At 40.0% G+C, this 15314-nt stretch overlaps 1 protein-coding gene and 1 long non-coding RNA gene across 5 annotated transcripts in view; one reads left to right on the top strand and one right to left on the bottom strand.

Annotated features, from left to right (window-relative positions):
- LOC105470413 (pleckstrin homology like domain family B member 2) overlaps nucleotides 1-15314 on the top strand; it is a 234215-nt gene that overhangs the window by 70824 nt on the left and 148077 nt on the right. The gene's annotated exons all lie outside the window — the stretch shown is intronic.
- The window catches only part of LOC105470412 (uncharacterized), a 61482-nt gene that overhangs the window by 12459 nt on the left and 33709 nt on the right, over nucleotides 1-15314 (bottom strand). The gene's annotated exons all lie outside the window — the stretch shown is intronic.

The following is a 15314-nucleotide window of genomic DNA, read 5'->3' as shown; positions in this document are numbered from 1 at the left end:
GTTCTAGACTTCTGTTGTACAACCCATACTTAGCGATCCTCCCTCCTCAGCCTCCCAAGTAGCTGGGACTACAGGCATGCATCACTGCACTGAGATAATTTTTTTAAACTCATTTGTAGAGACGAGCTCTCATTTTGCTGTCCAGGCTTGTTTAAGAGAGTTAGTGCATCATGTCATGGTTAACAATCCCAAGGAAACACCAGTAGGGCATCACTCTAACACTGCCATGGAGCTATCTGAAAGAAGCTAGAGGCTAAAAAGCCAAATGCAAGGTGACTCAAACAGAGGCCATACACACTAACCAAAACCTGAGAGCACCTGAGATAGGAAATATGTGTTCCAGGAAGGGGCCTATCTGGGACCATACTACCATGTGTTTTCATGCCCATTTCTGAAACTAGGCCTACTCTTCAAGACTATCTGAATCTCCTCAGGCTGCCATAACAAATACTATCGACTGGGTGGCTTAAACAACAGAAGTTTATTTCTCACAATTCTGGAAGCTGGGAAGTTCAAGCTTAGGGGGCCAGCATGCTCAGGTTCTGGTGGGGGCCCTCTTCCTGGCTTGCAGACAGCCCCCGCTTTGTTGTGTGCTCACATAAGCTTTCCTTGGTGCATGTATGTGAAGACAGGGCTCTGTCTGTCTTCTTCTTATAAGACCAACAATCCTATCAGATTAGGACTCCACTCTTATGATCTCATTTAACCTTAATTACCTCCTAAAAGTTTTCTTTAAATAGTCATATTGAGGGTTAGGACTTCAACATATAAATTTTCCAAGGACACTGTTCAGTCCATAGCAATGATATGGCAACCCATACAGACTATCCCTAAATGCAGAAATCAGTGTTATTCTTCAAAGCAACACATTTTTTTTAAACATGTCTTCTAAATGCCTTATTTTTGACAACAGAATCCTTTGTCCAAAATAAATTTTACAAAGATCCTCGGTATATAATATAATACATAAATACACTGGACGGTAAGGTTGGGAAATGTGTTTGACCTGTGTAGGGATGTACAGTTGTATCTGCACTAAACTAGCTCTGCAAGAGGATACATAGGCAATTTCAAAGAGCTGTCATCCTAGGTAAATGGCCCAGATACATGCTCCATGAACCCCCTCAGGAAAACATCTTTGCTATCAAACAGGATAATCTGGAAGGACTTTGGATGCAAGAAGAGATCAGGGGATGTCTCATCCTGAGTCATCGCGCTATTTCTCAGGAGGATTTAAATAACTGGTCTTACAGTTAAAGCCCCTTATAAAAATGTACTCAGTTTAGCATTTAACTAATAAAACCAAGTACCTACAAAACTAGAAGCTTTATCCTATTAAGGAACCTTTCAGGACTTGGTGTTTGCATGAAACAGAAAGTAATCATTGCTATAGGAGAGTCCAAGTCTCTTCATGAAATCATTTTAAAAAAATGTATTCTATTGGGGTCAGGAGAACTCTTGTATCATGCGTATTTTGCTACCGATTGGTCTTGGTGAGGAAATGGCCCAGTTTTCTCATTAGCAAATTAAAGGGTAGTTTAGGCCAGTGAGTCTCAAGCTTTAACGTACAAAAGAAATCATTATGCAGTTTATTTATTATTAATAATATGCAGGTTTTTTAACCTGTAGCCCCCACAAAAATGTTGATTCACTTGTTCTGTGACAAGATTCAGGAACCTTAATTATTTACTGGCACCCTATTGATTGTGATACAGGTAATCAATAGATTCCTCACTGCACACACACAAACACACATACACACACAAAAAAATGAAATAGATGATCTTTAAACTCTTTCTGCCTTTCAGATACTATAATTCTGTTTTTAAGGTTCATACAAGCAAAGCAGGGTATTAGGCCTACATTCCTGACCTATCTGCCGAAGAATTATTAAAAACAAACATCTTTTGCTCACTCTAAGCACACTGGATGATGCCATTGTGATAAAGTCCAGGAGAGAGAGGGATGAAATCATGATGTCTAAGCTATATTCATTTTTGTGACCTTCATCCTATATAAGCTGCTTTCCACCTTAACTGTGTATGTTCAAAACAATGCCCCAAGGTGAGAGAAAATTGCTTGGAATGTTCCTTCCTCAACATCTGCTCTCTTTCTTCTGGCCCTGCTATCAACCCCGTCTCTGTGAAATCTCAGAACCTGAATTCCAGTATTCAGATTAAAGAAAAGGGGCTTCTCTGCTATCTCTTATCTCTGATTCCATTTCCAAGGCCATTCATATATTTCAGGCAGACAGGTTTTTGTTCTACAGACTATTTCTTTTTCTAGGATGTTCCCAGTCACTTAGAACATCATCCATATATCCAGGTCATCTTTCTGTGATCACCATTTGTTTTCAGTTGATATGAATGGAGCTTAAGACAGCTTCCTTGAAGGCAGGAATGCTGTGCGTGAATTGTGACTCTATGAAAAGTTACAGTGAACACAAAAGCTAATGCTTTGTAAGAACAGTACTCTGCAAGGGGCAATGGAGAGGACAGTATAAACATATGATGTCTGAATTAGCAAATGAAATGTAAGTTTATGTGATGACCCAATGGAAAGACCAAGTAACTGAATGTTTTCATGGAGTTTCTCAGCTTTGGAGAATCAGTGAAGGAGGAGGAATTAATGACCTCATTAGGACATTTTCAGTTGGCTTCTTCTACTCTATGAGACCAGCTCCAGGCTTAGGATGAGTTTGCTTAGTATGATCATCCTAGGACAGAACCTTTGCTGCCTGATCTTACCCCAACTGTTCAAAGCAGCTTCATTAAGATTTTTTCCCTGAGAGAACTCAGATTGGAGCTGCATCAAATACCACTATCCTTTGACTTTGCCAGGGAAAGTTAATGAATATAGCTTGGAGCCAGACAAATTAATTTTTTACATTTTCTGTTTATTTTTAACTCTTGTGTCAAAAGTGTAGAGAGATTGGAGACAGAACAATCAGGTTTTTACAGCCAAAATCCAGGGGTAAGGTCATGTGGTCCTAGAAAGGAAGTGTGGGGAAAATAGTACAAACATTGGCAGGATGCTTCCCCCATAGCCTTATCACATTGCTTTGTGACTGGTATTTAATAGCTATCCTTTCTCAGACTAGAAGCTCCCCTAAAGAAGAGACCAAGGCTTCAATAATCAAAATCTAGCAGAGTGCTTTAGCACATAATGGTAGTTTGTAGCATGTTTAACTTAAAAGAGTCCAGCTGAATGGACACTTCCCATTCAAGTATAAAAAAAGTGTAGGAGGAGTTGGGCAGATGTTAGTAAAAGGATACAAAACTTCAGCTTAGAGAAACAAGTTCAAGAGATCAGTTGCATGATGTGATTACTATAATTAATAACAATGTATTATACTTTTGTATACTACATATTAAATTTTTATTTGTACATTAAAATAAATAAGTAAATCAATCCATGTAAAATATATTTTGGAAGCTTAGAAATTTTTTAAAAAGGGAAAGGAAAGGATATTTTTAGTTTGTTTAGTTTCCCCCTCTTTTTGGTCTTTAGTTAATCCTTGACATGTAAAATAACTGACAGGTGAAAATTTCATGGCTTAAGACTAAAGCAAACCTACCAGGCTTTGGGCTTTTATGACAAATTTTCCTTTCTATCAGAATGTAAATGTTATGACTGAAAGTCTAAAACATAGCATGGTACACAAAATTCAAAATTATACAAATCTTTGGAATTCTTAGTGAAAATAATGACGAAAAGGAAAGGAAAATGGAAGAATGCCAAAAATTGCTAATAATTATAAACCAATCGGAAAAACTACAAAGTATATTTAAGGCTGCAATCTGGTTCAGACTTTCTCTTCTTTGACACCAGTTCGAGCTGAGTGAAGAAGTAATGTAATTGGATGCATACAATTCATTGTATGATATTTAAGCCACTTAATTAGAGCAAACACATAGTTTTATAAAAAAAACTGGGAATGCTTTTGTGAGTGAAAAGGGGCACTAAACCAGGCCTATTTCAAACAACCCAAGATATGTGGTTGCTGTGCTCTTCATCCACTTAAGGGGCTTCTTTTTATTCTATGTCATTTGTTCAAAATGCTCAGTATTTGCTAAAAGGGAGATCTTAATTCAACTCCCACAGTGTGCCAGGTGGAGGTGAACATAAGTGTCCTTCAAATACCCAATTGCAGCTGAGCTGCAAGGACATGGTCCAAAACAGTGTATTCCAAAACGTGGGATACACCACTGTGATGGTTAACACTGAGTGGCTTGAAGGATACAAAGTATTGATCCTGGGTGTGTCTGTGTGGGTGTTGCCAAAAGATACTAACATTTGAGTCATGCTAGGGAAGGCAGACCCACCCTTAATCTGGGTAGGCACAATCTAACCAGCTGCCAGTGCAGCTAGAATATAAGCAGTCAAAAAAAAAAAAAAAAAAAAAAAATGTGAAAAAGAGAGACTAACTTAACTTCCTAGCCTACATCTTTCTCCCATGCTGGTTCCTTCCTGCCCTTGAACATCAGACTCCAAGTTCTTCAGTTTTGGGACTCAGACTAGCTGTCCTTGCTACTGAGTTTTAAGACAGCCTATTGTGAGACCTTGTGATCGTGTAAGTTAATACTTAATAAACTCTCCTTTATATATGAGCAGTTGTTAAAATAAGATTGGAAAACAGATTTTCTTCTTGTACCCCATGATGTTAAGTTTTCTACATAGATGTCTGTATGGTTCATGTAGTGTTATAACAGAATACCTGAAATGAGATGTTTATTTTATTTATTTTTTTTAAAAAGCAGGGAGGTGGGGGTTGGCCCATGATTCTGGTGGCTGGAGAGTTCGAGACTGGGCATTTGCCTCTGGTGAGGGCTTAAGGCTGCCCTCATGGCAGAAAGCAAAACGGGGAGCTTACAAGCACAAAGAGAGGGAAACCCGAGGAACATCTTGGCTTTATAACAACCCATTCTCTCAGAAACAAATCCATTTTTGAGAGAACTAGTCCAGTCTTACAAAAGTGATGATACGGTTTGGCTGTGCCCCCACCCAAATCTCATCTTGAATTGTAACTTCCACAGTTCCCACGTAGTGTGGGAGGAACCTGGTGGGAGGTGATTGAATTATGGGTGCAGGTCTTTCCTGCACTGTTCTTGTGATAGTGAATTCGTTTCATGAGAGCTGATGGTTTTAAAAATGGGAGTTTCCCTGCACAAGCTCTCTCTTTGCCTGCTGCCATCCATGTAAGACATGACGTGCTCCTCCTTGCCTTTCACCTTCCACCATGATTGTGAGGCCTCCCTAGCCATGTGGAACTGTAAGTCCAATAAACCACTTTCTTTTGTAAATTGCCCAGTCTCAGGTATGTCTTTATCAGCAGCATGAAAATGGGCTAATACAGTATATTGGTACCAGTAGAGTGGGGTGCTGCTGAGAAGATACCTGGAAATATGGAAGTGACTTTGGAATGGGTAACAGGCAGAAGTGGAACAGTTTGGAGGGCTCAGAAGAAGACAGGAAAATGTGGGAAAGTTTGGAACTCCCTAGAGACTTATTGAATGGCTTTGACAAAATGCTGATAATGATATGGACAATGAAGTCCAGGCTGAGGTGGTCTCAGAGGAAGATGAGGAATTTGTTGGAAACTAGAGCAAAGGTGATTCTTGTTATGTTTTAGCAAAGAGATTGGTGACATCTTGTCCCTTCCCTAGAAATTTGTGGAACTTTCAACTTGAGAGAGATGATTTAGGGTATCTGGCAGAAGAAATTTCTAAGCAGCAAAGCATTCAAGGGGTGACTTGGGTGCTGTTAAAGGCATTCAGATTTATAAGGCAAGCAGAGCATAAAAGTTCAGAAAAGTTGCAGCCTGACAACACTATAGAAAAGAAAATCCCATTTTCTGAGGACAAATTCAAGCTGGCTGCAGAAATGTACATAATTAATGAGGAGTCAAATAATCCCCAGGACAATGGGGACAATGTCTCCAGGGCATGTCAAAAGTCTTTACAACAGCCTCCTGGAAGCCTAGGAGGAAAAAGCAGTTTTGTGGGTTGGGCCCAGGGTCCTATGCTGTATGCAGCCTAGGGACTTGGTGCCCTGTGTCCCAGCTGCTCCATATGTGCCTGAAAGGGGCCAAGATAGAGTTTGGGCCATGACTTCAGAGGGTGTAAGCCTCAAGCCTTAGCAGCTTCCACATGGTGTTGAGCCTGCGAGTGAACAGAAATCAAGAATTGAGGCTTGAGAACCTCCCCCTAGATTTCAGAAGATGTATGGAAACACTTGGATGCCCATGCAGATGTTTGCTGCCAGGGTGGGACCCTCATGGAGAATCTCTGCTAGGGCAGTGCAGAAGGGAAATTTGGGGTCAGAGCCCCTACACAGAATCCCTACTGAGGCACTGCCTAGTGGAGCTGTGAGAGGAGGGCTACCATCCTCCAGACCCCAGAATGGTAGATCCACTGACAACTTGAACTGTTCACCTGGAAAAGCCACAGACACTCAATGCCAGCCCATAAAGGTGGCTGGGAGGGAGGGTGTACCCTGCAAAGCCATAGGGGCAGAGCTTCCCAAGACTATGGGAATCCACCTTGCGCATCAGCATGACCTGGATGTAAGACATAGAGTGAAAGGAGATTATTTTGGAGCTTTAAGATTTGACTGCCCCACTGGATGCTGGACTTGCATGGGGCCTGTAGTCCTTTGTTTTGGCAAATTTCTTCCATTTGGAATGGCTGTATTTACCTGATACCTGTACCCCCCATTATATCTAGGAAGTAATTAACTTGTTTTTGATTTTACAGGCTCACAGGCAGAAGGGACTTGCCTTGTCTCAGATTAGATGTTGAACTGTGAACTTTTGAGTTAATGCTGAAATGAGTTAGGACTTTGGGGGATTGTTGGGAATGCATGATTGGTTTTGAAAAGTAAGGACATGAGATTTGAGAGGGGCCAGCGGTGGAATGATATGACTTAGCTGTGTCCCCACCAAAATTTCATCTTGAATTGTAACTCCCACAATTTCCACATGTTGTGCGAGGAACCCAGTGGGAGGTGATTGAATTTTGGGGGTGGTTCTTTCTTGCACTGTTCTCATGATAGTGAATGAGTCTCACAAGATCTAATGGTTTCAAAAATGGGAGTTTCCCTGCACAGACTCTCTCTTTGCCTGCCACCATCCATGTAAGATGTGACATGCTCCTCCTTGTCTTTCACCTTCCATCATGATTGTGAGGCTTCCTCAGCCATGTGGAACTGTAAGTCCAATAAACCTCTTTATTTTGTAAATTACCCAGTCTCAGGCATGTCTCTATCAGCAGCGTGAAAACGGACTAATACAAGCAATTACCAGAAGAACAGCACCAAGCTATTCATGAGGGATCCACCCACTAGCCAAACACCTCTCACTAGGCCCCACCTCCCAATACTGCAACTCTGGGGATCAAATTTCAACATTAGATTTTGTGGGAATAAACAAACAGTATCCAAACCATAGTAACATCTTATGTTGCTTTATGCACAAGAAGAGAAGTTTATCTAATGTTTCTTGGATATAAGACGTGAATGAGGATCCATACCAGCTGACTTAAAAGGTATAAAGGGGAAAGAATAGGATTGGCACAGTGCTGGTCTTTCTCATTTCTTAGTAACAGAAGAAAATCATTAGAAAGGTCATTTTCTGAGGATGTCACCTTTAAAACCTTTATACTACCATCTTTTTATTCTTACTCTTCAAATCAAGGCACAAGAACAATTTGTATCCCTTAACCAAAATTATTTTCCCATATTTTCTAGCATTTTATTAGACCTTTCCAAACTCTTGTCTTGTCTCATAGCCAATTGTACTTAGGACCATGGTTCCCCAGGTAGACATAGCCCAGCATATGAAAATAGGCTCAGAATATCTAGAGTGCTGGAGACCATGGCTTCTCAGATTCTATAAACACACTAATAATACCACAGTTTAGCTGACTGAGTTATAAGCATAGAATCAGACTGAGCAGAAATGAAAGTGAATTTTGTTTACTGGCAACATGTCTCTTGTGGGAGAAGATAGGCTGGTAATATTAATACATTATTGAAATTAATAAGTACAAGACAAGCTAACATTTATAGCTCATTTGGCCTTTATTTGTTCTCTGATGAGCTATGGTGCCTTATTTTTATTTGTTTATGCTTTTCTCATTTTTGTTCAGTAATATTCATCTCTGAGATTGAACTCTTGTGAAAAAAAGCCTTTGATATAAGGTTATAGTTTCTGTTAAATGTAAGCTGACTCACAGGGATAGGTTTTGAGAAGTCAGTCTTGCTTAAAAAGAAATTTTTAAAAAACTGGTGTGTGTGTGTGTGTGTGTGTGTGTGTGTGTGTGTGTGTGTGTGTGTCTGCATGTGTTACTATTTAGTAAAGTATCAAAGAGAAATGTAGTGGCCTTGGAAATGGAGAGATGATAGACCTTGTTTGAGATGAAGGAAGTGGAATCCTATTGAAAGCCATGTATTTAATAAATGGTACAGCCTATCTAAACTCAGCACAAATATGATCACAAAATTGGTCACATTTTTGTTACTTACTTGACCCTCTTCCCTAACATGGACTATTAGTACTAAGCCCAGTTTCTGCCTTTGGTACAAAGTCTCAAATCTTCTACTTAACCCTATTGTTCAAGAACTCTAGGAATTGACTTTATCCCCAGTAGGCTAGTCCTGCTTCCAATCTCTAAGTTAAGAGTCTGAATGGACCACTAGTACCATATTTTCACAATGCCATACACGGTCACAGCTGAAGATGGGTCTTGCAAATTCTAACACTCTTTGCAGCCATGGTCTTGCTAACTAGAGCTTTACTAGCACTAGAGTGAAAGCTAATAATAGGGCTTTAAAATTTCAGCTCTCTTATGCTGTTTTCCACAAGGCTGACACCAGTCCAGATCTGCTGAATTCTAAAAAAATTCTGCCATTGGCTCCATGCTGGGCCATAATAATCACTAAACCCCTTGAACCTTGGTCACTATACTAGATGCCTCCTCTCCTCAGGTTGGTTTCATTCCATGGATTTTGTTACTTTTCCCTTCCAACGCACCTTCCAAAGTTCATGTCCATCTGTCCTAGTCAATTTAGGCTGCCAAAACAAAATGTCATCAACTGGGTGGCTTAAACAACAGAAATGTATTTTCTCACAGTTTTGTAGCCTAGAAATCTGAGATTAGAATGCCAGCATGGTCAAGATCTGGTGAGGACTCTCTTCCTGCTTGTAGATTGCTGTCTTCTCACTGTGTTCTCACATTCAGAGAGAGTGTGCAAGCTCTCAGGTGTCTATTCTTATGAGGGCACGCTTTTCATCATGAGGTCTACTCTCGTGGTTTCATTTAAACCTACGTATCTCCCAAATGCCCCATCTCTGACTGGGGTTAGGGCTTCCACATATAAATGGGGTGGGGGTGGCTGTGGGGAAAAATTCAGTCCATAGCACCATCCTAGTTTACAATGGTGAATCTTTCAGACTTCAAAAATGTAGGATTGTAACCAATATTTTGTCAAGGGAATCCATAAAAAGCCAAGGTAGATAACCCATCTGAATTCAATGCCACTTAGTCTTTTTCAAGTCTAATAATCTGAAATGGAAGACCTTTCTGCATCTTTAATGCATGGCAAAGCCAGAGATATCTGACTACACTGATTGCTTCCAACCTGGGGGACAATGAGTACAGGAGAGCTTTATTTCAACTTCTAGGCATTCTTTTTCCTTTTTGAAAGAATTTGTACAACACAGAATTTTGAGAAGCTGGATAAAATGCCCAAAAAGCCAAAGTGGGTGTCTTAGAAATATCATGAGTACATTCTCTATGAATATACTATGCTTCCTGTCAGAAAACAAACCCACTATTATCTCAACCCCAGTGTTGTTTGTCCTTCAGAGGATACCTTGCTTATTTGTCCTTTAGAATATACAATGGCTTATTCTAATTTTCTTTTATCTGTTTACTCCAAAGACAAACAAATACCAATGGAATCTGAGAGTTTAATTGTCAAGATGCATCCACATTTATCAAATAAATTATTGAGTTTGAAAACAAACAAGTTTGACAAGTCCTCATTTAGTAACCGCATCTGGCATGGTATGAAATGTCTTGCAGGCTTTCGTGGTAATGAAGCTTTGAAGAAAAGTAGTGTTCACATAGAAAGTCTAACCAAAAGGAAACTTGGATTAAGGTCAAACCATCCTTGCCCTAGTGGCTTGAGGCTGTTCCTCTTTGTTTTTCTTGAGCTCTCTAGAGAGGGTCTGACCATATTCTTCCGCCCCTAACTACCACATGTAGAATCACAGCATTGGCAGGGGACTTGGTGGTCAGCTAATCTAAACCTTTATTTGAGTCACAAATTCTTCCACTGTTGTAATGATTGACAGAGATGGTCTAGAGTACAAATGAATGTCTGCATACTCTAAGTCTAAATAGTTCAGTTAAAAACGAAGTTAAAGTGGTAAAGAAATGTTTTTTTCTTCCAACCTCGATTTTAAAAAATTCCTTGATAACCTCTTGGAAAACAAAATTGGAGTTTAGAATTCTCAGACCCCTTGGTATTCTACTCTAGTGGAACTATATACTACAGTGGAAACACTATAGTGATGCAAGGAAAGCTAGTCCTGGCTCAGTCTGAAAGTCCTCTCTTTTCAATCTCTTTTGTGATCTATTTCACACTATATTTATTGTGTCTCATATGTGTTGTGTCTCACAATAGCCTACAACTATAAGTTCAATCCACATTACTTAACAACCAGTGGCCCCATGGCCACCTCTCAGATCTAAATATATGTACCTTTGAGAGAACAGATCTTCACAGGCCCTGAACAGGGAAGCTGGGCATGGAATTTCCAGACCTGGATTCTCCAGTTTGTGGTCAAGAAGGAGAAGGAAGAAGAGGAGTAAAGCAAAGAAGATAGGGCCAGAGGGGCATGACCAGAATGAGGCTTTCTAAACTGTGAGACCTAGGGCACAGATCCCTTTTCCAAAGTATAAGGACAGTACTATAGTTTATCAACACCAGGAGTTGTCAGGATATTAACACACTTCAGAATTAAAATAGCAGCATATCACTAGAACAAATTCCAGAGTCAAGCAAGATTTTGCCTTCAGACTTCAGCAGCCAAAATGTGCTAATTGGGAGAGGGCAATTCCAGAACCAGGGTTTAGTTCCAAGAGCCCCTGAAGTTCTCCTCTCCTGGAGACTACAGGAAAAGTCTTCTTTTAGGTGTTACTTGAGTTCCATGTCAGGGTCCCTAGTGATTCTGAGTATCCAGTGTAAGTCTGAGCTGAATTGGTCCTGCTTTCAGCAATTCTCCCAAGATGAAACTCAAAGAAATATATGACCTACCGCCATGATAGATTTTGAATGTCTTTTCTGGTCAGACCAGGCTCATTGTTCTTCTAAGACCCCAGACACTGTGCCAGGGAACCTAAATCCATGCTGTGGAGAATATAGGATGGGTCTGTATTAGTCAAGGTTCCCCAGGGAAACACAGCCAATGAATGAGAGACAGAACTGGGAGAGACAGACAGAGATTTATTTTAAGAAATTGGCTCACATGATTTTGGAGACTAGCAAATTCAAAATCTGCAGGGTAGTCTCAGCATGCTGGAGACCAGTGAAGATTTGATGCTATAGCGCGAGGCCAAAGGTAGTATACTGATAAAATTTTTTTCTTTCTGAGGGGAAATTCGTCTTTTTTCTCTTAAGGCCTCCAACTGATTGGATGAGGCCCATCCACAATATGGAGGTAAAATGCTTTATTTAAAGGCTGCTCATTTAAATATTAATATTTAAAAAATACCTTCACAGCAACATCTAGACTAGCGTTTGACCAAATATCTGGGTACCATGAAGTAGCCAAATTGACACACAAAATTAACCATCACCAGCTCCATGACAGCTAATTTGTTCTGGAACACAACAGCAGGTAATGCTACTAAAAATAAGACATTGTTTGCCAAGTGCTATTACATTTTGTAAAGTTCTATTGGGACATGCTCCTCTTACTACCTACCTAGGAAAATATCAGTAACCTAGGGAAGGCCCAGCAGGCTGTCTAATGGTCAGAAACTTCAGGCTTTATTTTCATTCCAGGCTGCTGGCAGGCAAAAATGTTTAGCATTGAAAAGATATATAACCTCTGTGGGGTAGCAGCTTTACTAGGCATGACCACATTTCTACAGGAAGAGTTTGAATTTCGGTTTTCAGGAAACCCTATATTTGCAAATTGGGGTGATACATCAAGCCCCATAAATAAAAGCAGGCCAGGTTATATATAATTATACTCATTATATTTTGATGCCAGAACCTGAGGTAGTAAATTTAGGTATTAGTTTCTCACATGGTGCTCTCCTCGATTTCCTTCATACTTTGCATCAGAAAAAAAAATATTTCTTTTTCTCTGTATGTGTCTCTATCTATCTTTGTGTATATATATATATACACACACACACACACACAAAATGGTACACTGAAAACAACTTGTTCTGCCAATATTCGAACAACTGTTTTCCTTGTGAAAAATGAAAGGCAGGTATAGCAGAGATACCTCTTAGACTTCTCTGAATTCCAAAAATGTCAAGGAAACTGAGGAACTTTCAGTGAACATATAAAGTAGTCTCAACTGTCAGAACTGAAAATCTCCTTAAGCAATCTTCAGACCACCACACATTTCTAGAATTTGCTTGCCCCATCTTAAAGGATGGGAATATTCTCTATTACAGTGAAAATTCAATGTCTAAAATCAAAATCAGAGTATAGAACCTTTCCTATGAGCTCTGGTAAACATTGGCAAGTAGCAGAAGAGAAAGCCTGATGTCAAAGGAAATTAAGCTGACAATGTGAGCTCTTCTCTTATTCCAATCTTACCTCCTTGGCCCAAATTCCCTCCTTGGGACCAATACCAAAAGCCACCAGAACTTTTCTTTCCTTTATTTACTGATCACATACTATTTAATTAATACAGCACTATAAATCACGAAAGTCCCTGCCGTGGAAGAACTCTCTGTTTAGCCCTCGGGAAAAAAAATGCACATAATTATAACATGTCTGGTTAAGTAACAGATTTATGCGGCAATAGCATGGGGACAAAGGAAGGGTATTGAGGCACTAGGCAACGTGCTTTTCTGGAAGGAGCTTCAGAGATGATGTCTGCATCACATGGTCAAAGGAGCAGCAGCAGTGCCATTAGCAGCATATAGTACCACCAAGGTGATGCTGGAGTACTCAACCAGGGCAGCTTCCAAGTGGCTGCAAGCCAGGAGGCCTAGGGGACCAGGAAGAAGTGGGAGTTGGGAAATACCTTGATCATCTCTTCCATTTTGAGCCAAAGTTCTTGACTTAATGGAGCTGTAATTTCAACAGTTCCCCCTAATGAGAGCTGGGATATGGAATAGGTGTTCAACAATTTACATATACCCCAAGCTAACATGCCTCTGTTATTTTCAGAGGCTTCCAGATAATACCCCATTTCAATGAATTCAACTTAGAAGTTTCAAACAAAGTTGCACCATATCATAGTGCTTGCAGAAAGGTATTATCACTGAATTGTGGATTCATATTTGTAGATGACAAGCTTTTAAGGAAAACAATGCCCCTAATCACTGATCTCAAGAGTCCCCTTAGAATAGTCGGTGGGTCTATGGAGTGGAGCCTGCATGAAGTTCCTCTCACTAGCCCTTAGGTTTCTACACTGACCAAATAGTTTACTAGACTTTCACAAACCTAGCAAAGTCTTATCTGTTCCCATCTACATATAGATAAATTCACAGCAAACTTAAATTACAGACAATTGTACAATCACGATCAGTATGTGTTAACATTTTTTTGATCTTTCAAATCACTTGGTCATTATGTAATGAAGAAATGTATGCTGGGTTCACATACCACTGAGAGATACAAAGAACATGTGTCTGGTTTTCCCTGTGACTGGCCTCACGTTCCTGACCAGCCTCCTTGCCTGCATAGCACTGCAGTATGTGTTTATGTGTGAGGAGATGGTAGAGGGGGTACAGACTTAGTTTAATTCACTAGTCGTATCTGTCTCTTTAGGTAACTTAGTTTCATCTTGGATTACTCACAAAAACGCTGTCTTTCAGAGCCTCATTTCCCCTGCTCACAGTGAGCAAGAAGTTCTGACAAAAAGTGTGCTTAAGAGCAGGGCAGTCAGTCACAGGATTATTGCTCTATTTCTTCTCTGTCTGCAGATAACTTGAAACCATCCTCTCTCCTTGCTTTGAAAAGCAATAAAATCCTTAGCCGTACCCTCTGATCTTCCAACCCACTTGCTTGTCAGTTCTTTTCTCTCTGTCTTCTCCCTATAAATAGGTTTTTTTATCTGCCTCATTTGGTAGCTTCGGCTGCCAAATCTTACTCCATATGAATGTTCACAGTGGTTTTCATCCTTACTGTATAGGCTTACTCCTCCCAGGAACTCTGGAGTGACTGTTACTGGTGGCCTAAAGCATCCATTGTCCTTTCTTCCTTTCCAACAGAATGGAAGATATCCACCCCTTTCTGGCCAGGTATCTACTCCTTTCTGACTCAGCCCACATCCTCAATAGCCTGACAGGCCGAGGAGCTATCTCATAACTTTTCCCACTGTTGGTTCCGGAGTGAACATGTGACCCAAATCAACTAAAGGTCTCTAGGGAAAACGTTTCCTTATGCTTGAGGGACCTTTCAGGAAGCAAGTCTTTCCGGCATCATAAGTGGAAGTAAAAGCATGCAACCCTGATTGCAGCTGGCAGTTGTGAGAAACTGTCCTTAGAATGAAGCCTGTGTTCAGCAGAACCTAGAGATGAAAAGCATCTGGGTCCATGAACCTGAAGCCCAGCGAATCTATGATGTATAGTTACACGAGCCGATGGTTTTCGACATGCCTTAAGCTAATTTGACAGACTTGTGGCTGAAAGTATTCCAACAGACACAAACTTTGTTAGACATTTTGAAGTATGTACTATGTGGAAAGGTAACTGATAATTACCTTTTTTACTTGTAGGTGCATGAATAATTCACTCTGCCTGAGTGTTCTTGAAAAATGTGGAAAAATTGTTCCTTATATATCCACCTGTACACCCTTTACCTTTCTATACTATCTCTTAATGGCCTCGTCTGCTCATGCAAATAACTTAAAATTTAATCTCTACATTTAAAGGATGACTATTTCATGGTAAACTCCTGAGAAGTTTTTGTAGCTTTTAGCATTCTCACTATTTATAGGTAAGAAGAAAAAAACACTGAGAAGAGAAAGATTTGCTCAAACCTACAAATTTCCATAATCTAGGTAATTGTCACAAGTGCAAATCACTGTAGGACAACTGAACAAACATAAAAAA

Source organism: Macaca nemestrina, chromosome 2, assembly GCF_043159975.1.
Source record: "Macaca nemestrina isolate mMacNem1 chromosome 2, mMacNem.hap1, whole genome shotgun sequence".
Taxonomy (NCBI): domain Eukaryota; kingdom Metazoa; phylum Chordata; class Mammalia; order Primates; family Cercopithecidae; genus Macaca; species Macaca nemestrina.
This window is presented reverse-complemented; position numbering and strand designations above follow the sequence as displayed.